The sequence below is a fragment of the Entelurus aequoreus genome, linkage group LG18, assembly GCF_033978785.1.
Source record: "Entelurus aequoreus isolate RoL-2023_Sb linkage group LG18, RoL_Eaeq_v1.1, whole genome shotgun sequence".
Classification (NCBI taxonomy): domain Eukaryota; kingdom Metazoa; phylum Chordata; class Actinopteri; order Syngnathiformes; family Syngnathidae; genus Entelurus; species Entelurus aequoreus.
Genome location: NC_084748.1, coordinates 16,644,131 through 16,654,130, shown reverse-complemented (window position 1 = coordinate 16,654,130; position 10,000 = coordinate 16,644,131). Strand labels below are relative to the sequence as shown.

Genomic DNA, 10,000 nt, shown 5'->3' with positions numbered 1-10,000 from the left:
ACTAAATAAAAACTAGAACAGCCAAATAACTAGAACTAGTATGCTTATATCTAAAAAAAAAAAAAAAAAGGCTTTTTTAAAAAGAAGGGTTTTAAAGCCTTTTTTAAAAAGCATCCAAAGTCTGTGGTGCCCTCAGGTGGTCAGGGAGAGCGTTCCACAGACTTGTTCACAGCTTTGTCCTCTGAGGTTGGAGGAGGTTAGCCTGTCCGGAGCGGAGGTGTCATGTGGAGGATTTGGGGGTGAGTAGTTATTTGAGGTAGAGGGGGGCATTACCATGGAGGCACTGGTGGGTTAGTAGGGAGACTTTGTATTCATTCCTGAGTGGAACAGGAATTGGTGTGATGTGGTCATATTTCTGCACTCTCATCAGGATCCTAGCGGCACTATTCTGTATGTATTGCGGCTTCTGGATGTTCTTGATGGGGATCCCGACAAGAAGTGCGTTGCAGTAGTCTAGCCTGGAGGAGACAAATCAAAAGGTTGAGTTTGCGCATATTTATTAACTATATTGATTTAATCTAAAATGTATTTAAGATGGTTATATATCACTCTTAAATATCGATGAATTATTTGTGCTGTACAAACGCTGCTGCCTATAATAACGCCTCAAAGACAAAGTCAGTGTTCATCAGTCACACTGCTGCTCTTCGACATTCAAGGGGATCATGATATGATTATGATATGATGTCATTGCCAGACCATGACTTCATGCACTCCGACTCTGCGTACGCGTTCAGCACCATCACACTGACCTCTTCACACTTCAGTATCTGCCCCTCTAAATGTGGATCCCTTTGGAGTGGAAAGATAAAACGCTACTTTCTCACAGCGCGCCAGCCTGCTTTTACCTCCGTGGCGTCCGTCGTGCTCATGTGATAGAACTCTCAGCCAGCCATGAGTGTGATGATGATGATGTTGCTGAGAATTTAAAAGGAGGGGGGGGGGGGGACGACATACCCTCTTAAAATTTGTTTTTTCTAGTCGAGAAGAGCCTGGTACACAGAAGTATGCTTGTTTTGGGGGAAAAATAAAATAAAATGTAAAAAAGGCTTCGCTACACGTCTTAAAATGACACAGAGCTCTGTCCACTATATGTCAGGCAGTTACACACTTAAAAGTAAGGATGTGTACTACAGATGCCAATCATTTCTTTAAAATGTAATATCGGAAATTATCGGTATCGGTTTCAAAATGACCGGTATCGGTTTCAAAAAGTAAAATGTATGACTTTTTAAAACGCCGCTGTGTAGACGGACGTAGGGAGAAGTACAGAGCGCCAATAAACCTTAAAGGCACTGCCTTTGCGTGCCGGCCCAGTCACATAATATATACGACTTTTCACACACACAAGTGAATGCAAGTCATACTTGGTCAACAGCCATACAGGTCACACTGAGGGTGTCCGTATAAACAACTTTAACACTGTTACAAATATGCGCCGCACTGTGAACCCACTCCAAACAAGAATGCCAAACACATTTCGGGAGAACATCCGCACCGTAGCACAACATAAACACAGCAGAACAAATACCCAGAACCCCTTGCAGCACTAACTCTTCCGGGACGCTACAATATACATCCCACGCTACCCCCTACCCAATACCCCGCCCCCAGCCCCAACCCCGCCCACCTCAACCTCCTCATGCTCTCTCAGGGAGAGCATGTCCCAAATTCCAAGCTGCTGTTTTGAGGCATGCTAAAAAAAAAATAATGCACTTTGTGACTTCAATAATAAATATGGCAGTGCCATGTTGGCATTTTTTTCCATAACTTGAGTTGATTTATTTTTGGAAAACCTTGTTACATTGTTAAATGCATCCAGCGGGGCATCACAACAAAATTAGGCATAATAATGTGTTAATTCCACGACTGTATATATCGGTATTGGTAATTAAGAGTTGGACAATATCGGAGTATCGGATTTCTGCAAAAAAGCCATTATTGGACAATTCTAATGTGTACCGAATCTGGTAATTTCATGGCACAGACCAAAATTACGTAAAAATCCAACGATGCCACGTTACGGTAAATCGCCGGTGACATCACGTCCCGTTGATGTCACGTTCTTCGCACTTTGGCACTGCAGCAGCACTGAGAGTATACTCGGCCAAACTATCTCCAGGTCACGTTGCAGTTTTCAATGCCAACAAAGAATTTGACTCCAAAAAACGCTCCAACGTAGATTGCCACTCTTCCAAAAATGGGCTAGCTTGATGCTAACATACATTGGCTTTATTATTGACACGCTACTGATTAGCATTAGTGATTTTGACACGGCGATTTCAACACCTCCAAATTTGTTCATGAAAACTACAACTAGGATGCACGTTACAATCAAACAGCTGGTGCGTAATAAGTGCAATACTTACAGTATTGACACTTTTTAGAGCGCAACAAAAGACTAGACCGCGAAAACTGAACTGACGAGACAACACACCATCGGCTGTACACTACTGCCATCTAGTGTCTTGGACTTGCAACTGTGAATTGAGGCTCAGATATGTGATCATAAAATAATATATAACTGGACAGCAATTATCATAATCAGCTCATTTTAAATCTTTCAATAAAAAATGTGATTATTTAATCAAAAACTATTAATATTTAGTAACAGGCACAAAAGTACCAAATAAATGGTACCATAGAGCAGTGTTTTTCAACACTTTTGGTAGAGTGGCCGTGCCAGCAACTTGAGGGTTCCAGTTTCGATCCCCGCTTCTGCCATCCTAGTCACTGCCGCCGTGTCCTTGGGCAAGACACTTTTACCCACCTGCTCCCAGTGCCACCCACACTGGTTTAAAAATGTAACTTAGATATTGGGTTTCACAATGTAAAGCGCTTTGAGTCACTAGAGAAAAGCGCTGTATAAATATAATTCACTTCAATTCACACTACTGGTTTTATAAAGTGAAAACTACAAAAATGGCCCCCGCATCCTTTGTTCTGTCAGTCTGTGGCCCTCAGCAGAAAAACTTTGGACACCCCCGTTCTAAACTGTCTGTGGTTCTGGATCTTATCATATAGCGTGTGTGCACCTGTAGCACCATTCCCTTCCTTCATAATGTCTTTGACGTGGTTTCTGAACGTAGTACATCCGACGCCTGGTGGATGACACGCTCCTAAAATAAGACTTGCCAACAGTGAGATTGCTCCAAGAGCTCCTGGTCAGAACGTACTGGAGAGCTGGCGATAAAAGAGCAAACACACCACAAAGTGTTGAGGCTGCAGAAAGGTCAACTATCAATAACAGTCTAAATTTGAACTCCTTTAATGTTCTTAGTGCACTGATAAAATAAGTAAAGTTTTTTTGCTTTGCGGTTATTTTATTGCGATGATCTCATCAGTGGTGGAAAGCCAGTCAATTTGATAATATTGACATCAAACTCACTTCAGTCGAAAAAGGATTTCATATTGCTGCAGATTCCTAAAAAGTAGTATGGGGAGACTTGTCCTCTGCACTTTTTGATAAAAAAATATATGATTTTTTTTTTAAATAATGTAATGCTAGTGAATGGAGACAAGTCAAACACTAGTGCCAGGCGGAAAACGGCCTCTCAGGCTGAAGCTTGTCCCTTTAGACCGCCCACAAGCTCATTGATTGGCTTCCCGGGGCTCCATTCTCGCCAACGTGACAGTGATTGACAGCATGCGGCAGTCGACCAATCAGCGGCCAGCTGCGAGAAAATTATAATTTCTTTATTGCTGGTAATTTTGTTATTTCATACAATAAAATAAATGATTATATTTCCCATTCGCACTACTCCAAACTTGCATCTAATCCCTTTAACCCTAACTTCAGAAATCCAAATGTCGTTCCTGAGTAGAGCACTCCTCTTATATGGAAGATCTTTGATTAGTGTTTTTGCAGCATATTTCTTTAAGCAGAAAAGCACTGCTATGTGGAGGATCTTTGACCACATAAGTCTTTGAAAACCGCTTGTGTGCTTTAGATGATCTTTGGCATTTTATCAGTGGGTGGTTAAAAGCAGCAGAGCGCTCCTGTTTTTTTAGATATCTTAACAGCTTTTTTTTAATAGGATGTTTAATTAGCATTTTTGAAGCAGATTCCTATAGGCAGCAGAGCGTACTTGTTCTATAGTATAGACAATCTTTGAACGGCTTTTTTCAGCAGATTTTAAAAGCAGAGGCGCACTCCTTTCAGATAGAAGATCTTTGATTAGTGTTTTTGCAGCAGATTCCATAAGGTCTAAAAAGTGCCGCTGTTATGCGGAGGATCTTTGACCACATAAGTCTTTGAAAACAGCTTGTGTTCCATAGATGATCTTTGGCATTTTATCAGTGGGTGGTTAAAAGCAGCAGAGCGCTCTTGTTTTTTGGATCTTTCAACAGCTTTTTTTTTGCAGTAGGTTCTGAAAAACAGCAGAGCACTTTTGTCAAATGTAGGTTCTTTGATTAGTGTTTTCGCAGCATATTTCTTTAAGCAGAAAAGCGCTGCTATGTGGAGGATCTTTGACCACATAAGTCTTTGAAAACAGCTTGTGTGCCATAGATGATCTTTGGCATTTTATCAGTGGGTGGTTAAAAGCGGCAGAACGCTCCTGTTTTTTAGATTTTTTTGCAGTAGGTTCTGAAAAACAGCAGAGCACTCCTGTCAAATGTAGGATCTTTGATTAGCATTTTTGAAGCAGATTCCTATAGGCAGCAGAGCGATCTTGTTCTACAGTATAGGCAATCTTTGAACAGCTTTTTTGCAGCAGATTTTAAAAGCAGAGGAGCACTCCTTTCATATAGAAGATCTTTGATTAGTGCTTTTGCAGCAGATTCCATAAGGTCAGAAAAGTGACGCTGTTATGCGGAGGATCTTTGACCACATAAGTCATTGAAAACAGCTTGTGTGCTATCGATGATCTTTGGCATTTTATCAGTGGGTGGTTAAAAGCAGCAGAGCGCTCTTGTTTTTTGGATCTTTCAACAGCTTTTTTTTTGCAGTAGGTTCTGAAAAACAGCAGAGCACTCTTGTCAAATGTAGGATCTTTGATTAGCATTTTTGAAGCAGATTCCTATAGGCAGCAGAGCGATCTTGTTCTACAGTATAGGCAATCTTTGAACAGCTTTTTTGCAGCAGATTTTAAAAGCAGAGGAGAAGGTCTTTTTATTAGTGCTTTTGCAGCATGTTCCATAAGGTCAGAAAATTGCCGCTGTTATGTAGAGGATCTTTGACCGGATAAGTCTTTGAAAACAGCAAATCGCTTCTGTACTATAGATGATCTTTGGCAAGCATTTTTATTAGTAGGTGGTAAAAAGCAGCAAAGCGCTCCTGTTTTATAGATCCTTGAACAGCTTTTTTGCATGCAGTTGGTACTAAAAAAAAACAGCAGAGCACTCCTGTCATTATGGAGGATCTTTGATTTACGTTTTGCAACAGATTAGAGCGCTTTTATTTTATGGAGGATCTTTGAACATCTTTTTTTGCAGTAAGTTAAAAAAAAAAATACAAAATTACTTCTGTCACATACAGGATCTTTGACTCGTGTTTTTGCAGCAGATTCCTAAAAGCAGCAGAGTGCTTTGCTTTTCAATAGAGGATCTTTACTCGCGTTATTGGTAGCTCCTTTTAAAACAGGAGAACATTATCGTTTTATTGAGGATCTTTAAACAGCCTTTTTTGTAGTGGGTTATAAAAACAGCAAATGACTCCTTTTGATATAGAGGATCTTTGTCCAGATAGGTCTCAGCAAATTGCTTGTAACCTTTTGATGATCTTTGATATGAGTAATTGCAGTAGATATACACCTAACATCCACTGTAATGATACCAAGTGCAGGCAGTATTTAGTCGATACTACTATGATTAAGTCGATATTTTTTGGCATCACAACATCTTCTTTCGGTTTTTTTAAATGTATATTATGTTTATAAACTCAGGAAATATGTCCCTGGACACATGAGGACTTTGAATATGACTAATGTAACGACTTGGTATTGGACTGATACCCAAATTTGTGGTATCATCCAAAACTAATGTAAAGTATCAAACAACAGAAAAATAAGTGATTATTACATTTTAACAGAAGTGTAGATAGAACATGTTAAAAGAGAAAGTAATCAGATATTAACAGTAAATGAACAAGTAGATTAATAATTAATTTTCTACCAATTGTCCTTAATAATTTTGACAAAATAATAGAATGATAAATGACACAATATGTTACTGCATATGTCAGCAGACTAAATTAGGGGCTTTTGTTTGTTTACTTACTAATAAAAGACAAGTTGCCCGTATGTGGGCTCTGTACCGAGGATGTCGTTGTGGCTTGTACAGCCCTTTGAGACACTTGTGATTTAGGGCTATATAAATAAACATTGATTGATTGATTGAAGTTGTATTGTATTGGTGGATCTACAGCTAACATCCACTGTAATGATACCAAGTACAGGAGCGTATCTAGTCGATACTACTATGATTACGTCTATTTTTTGGCATCACAACATCTTCTTTCATTTTTTTAAATGTATATTATGTTTATAAACTCAGGAAATATGTCCCTGGACACATGAGGACTTTGAATATGACCAATGTATGATCCTGTAATGACTTGGCATCGGATTGATACCCAAATGTGTGGTATCATCCAAAACTAATGTAAAGTATCAAACAACAGAAGAATAAGTGATTATTAGATTTTCACAGAAGTGTAGATAGAACATGTTAAAAGAGAAAGTAAGCAGATGTTAACAGTAAATGAACAAGTAGATTAATAATTAATTTTCTACCAATTGTCCTTAATAATTTTGACAAAATAATAGAATGATAAATGACACAATATGTTACTGCATATGTCAGCAGACTAAATTAGGGGCTTTTGTTTGTTTACTTACTAATAAAAGACAAGTTGCCCGTATGTGGGCTCTGTACCGAGGATGTCGTTGTGGCTTGTACAGCCCTTTGAGACACTTGTGATTTAGGGCTATATAAATAAACATTGATTGATTGATTGAAGTTGTATTGTATTGGTGGATCTACAGCTAACATCCACTGTAATGATACCAAGTACAGGAGCGTATCTAGTCGATACTACTATGATTACGTCTATTTTTTGGCATCACAACATCTTCTTTCATTTTTTAAAATGTATATTATGTTTATAAACTCAGGAAATATGTCCCTGGACACATGAGGACTTTGAATATGACCAATGTATGATCCTGTAATGACTTGGCATCGGATTGATACCCAAATGTGTGGTATCATCCAAAACTAATGTAAAGTATCAAACAACAGAAGAATAAGTGATTATTAGATTTTCACAGAAGTGTGGATAGAACATGTTAAAAGAGAAAGTAAGCAGATGTTAACAGTAAATGAAGAAGTAGATTACTAATTAATTTTTCTACCACTTGTCCTTAATAATGTTGACAAAATAATAGAATGGAAAATGACGCAATATGTTACTGTATACTGTACATCAGCAGACTAATTAGGAGCCTTTGTTTGTTTACTTACTACTAAAAGACAAGTTGTCTAGTATGTTCACTATGTTATTTAAGGACTTAACTGCAATAAAAAAACACATCTTTAATATACCCTAAGATTTTTTTGTTAAAATAAAGCCAATAATGCCATTTTTTTGTGGTACCCTTTATTTAGAAAAGTACCGAAATAATTTTAGTAGCGGTACCGGTACCAAAATATTGCTATCGTTACAACACGAGTTTCTAGTAGCGTTAGCAACACGATGCTAACAGGTGCACAGGCTACCGTAGGTTGCCATGGTTACCCCTCACACCCATTCACAGTCAAACAACATAACAACAGGGGCCATTTTGCGCACTAAAGCCGCAGTGTGTAGCGGTCAACAGTGACACAAACACGGCTAGGAAGGAAGGAAGGGAGAGAGGGGGCGGGTCAGCTCCACTAATGCGGGCTGACGTGAGCGTACAACCGGGGGCCGTGGTAGCGACGACGCCTCCACCTCCTCCTCCCCGGGCGCAGGTCCTTGTCGCCGGGTAGAGGAGGGTGAAGGAGCGGGGCGGGGCGGGGGGGCATCGGACACTTTAACCGCATTGCTTTCCGAGCTCACCCGGGCGACCCCCACCCCACCCACCTCGCGTGTGAGGGCTGCCCCGCCTCGGTGAAGCAAAGCGCCGAGCAGGTGGACGCCGTGTCGGTGGCTACTTTCTGGAAGAGGCTGCCATGCTAGCGAGGATGAGGCTGCTATGCTAAGGTAAGACACTTCCACCTCCATGCTCGGACGCTTTTTGTCCACTCTTAGCGGTAAAAAAAAAAAAAAAAAAAAAAAAACACCCGGGGACGATGAGCACAGGCAGCCCGCTGAGGTCGCCCTCGTTGCCGCCACGGTGCGTCTAAATGAGCGCCTTTCTTCCTTCCCAGCACATTTTTATGGAAGATTCTTTTTCCACGCTGTATGATTGAAAGACACCGAGTGACGTCACTGCTAGTCAACTAAAGCCTCCTAATGGTCAGAGGAAGAGTTTAATCTCCATGCCGCATAATCGCTTTTGTCATATATGTTTACATGCATTCTATATGGAGAAGTATGCACCAAAATGACCTTATTTGTCTTAGTACGAGATAGCATCTCAATTTAATGTAAAGATAGTCAGATTAGAAGAGAAGAGAATACCTATGCTCTACCACAAAAGCGACAGTCAAGATCCTCTCTATGGCAAGAGTGCTCTCACTGCAGAACGATTAGTCCAAGATCCTTAATGTGACAGAGTACTCTGCTGTTTTTAAGAACATACAGGAAAAAACTGCTCAAATATCTTGTAAATGACAGGAGTGCTCTGCTATTTTTAAGCACCTACTGCAGAAACGCTTGTCAAAGATCCTTTTCGTGACAGGAGCGCTTTGCTATTTTAATGCAAAAATCATAGTCAAAAGATTGTCTGTATGGCGGGAGTGCTGTGCTGCTTTTGTACGACTTAATGAAAACAATTCCTAGTCAAAGATCCTCTCTGTGTCAAGAGTGCTCTGCTGTTTTTAAGGATCTACTACAAACATGCTGGTCAGATATCCTCTTTATGACAGAAGCACTCTTTTTCTTTTAAGATTCTCCTGCAAAAATGCTAGTCAAAGATCATTTTTGTGACAAGAGCACTTTGCTATTTTTAGGGATTTTCTGCAAAAATGAAAGTCAAAGATCGCCGTCATGACAAGAGTGCTTTGCTGCTTTTTTTACGTCTCAGTAAAAGAAAATCACTAGTTAAAGATCCTCTATATGACAGGATCACTCTGCTGCTGATCTACTGCTGAAACACCCATCAAAGATAATTTTCATGACAGGATTGCTGTGCTGTATTTAAACATACATCCGTCCATTTTCTACCGCTTGTCCCTTTTCTGCTGAAACATTAGTCAAAAATATTTTTTTATGACATGAGCGTTTGCTCTTTTTAAGGATCTTCTGCAAAAATCGTCTTTATGACAAGAGTGCAGTGCTGTGTTTTTTTTTACCAAAAAATAAATAATTAAAAAAAACACTATTCAGAGATCCTCTATACAACGGATCACTTTGCTACTTTTGTGAATATACTGCAACATTACTAGTCAAATATTCTCTTTATGACAGGAGTTATCTGCTGTTTTTAAGGATCTACTGCCGAAATGCTAGTACAAGATCCTCTAAATGACAGGTGTGCTCTGCTGTTTTTAAGGACCTTCTTTGGGAAACACAAGTCCAAGATCCTTTATATGACAGGAGCAATTTGCTCTTTTTAGGGATCTTCTGCAAAAATTATAGTCAAAGATCGTCTTCATGACAAGAGTGCTGTGCTGCTTTTTTTTTTATGACTCAATAAAATAAAATCACTAGTCAAAGATCCTCCATATGACAGCATCACTCTGCTGCCTTTAAGAATATGCTGCAGAAAGATTAGTCCAAGATCTTTAATATGACAGACTACTCTGCTGTTTATAAGGGATCTTCTGCCAAAATGCTGGTCCAGGATCCTCTAATTGACAGGAGTGTTCTGTTATTTTTAGAGACCTACCCCAGAAAGGCTGAAGATCCTTTTCA

General features: G+C 39.6%; 1 protein-coding gene across 8 annotated transcripts in view; it reads left to right on the top strand.

The window, feature by feature from the left end:
- The window catches only part of sorbs2a (sorbin and SH3 domain containing 2a), a 173,453-nt gene that overhangs the window by 20,426 nt on the left and 143,027 nt on the right, over positions 1-10,000 (top strand). For 3 of the 8 annotated variants that reach the window (XR_009821849.1, XM_062026653.1, XM_062026648.1), the window contains exon 1: positions 7,759-8,185. The exons of 1 other annotated variant lie outside the window; for it this stretch is intronic. The gene's annotated coding sequence lies outside the window, so the exon portion shown is untranslated. Of the gene's footprint in view, positions 1-7,758; positions 8,186-10,000 lie in introns of those variants that run through there. 4 more of the 8 variants (XM_062026652.1, XM_062026651.1, XM_062026656.1 and 1 more) reach the window with 3 other exon arrangements.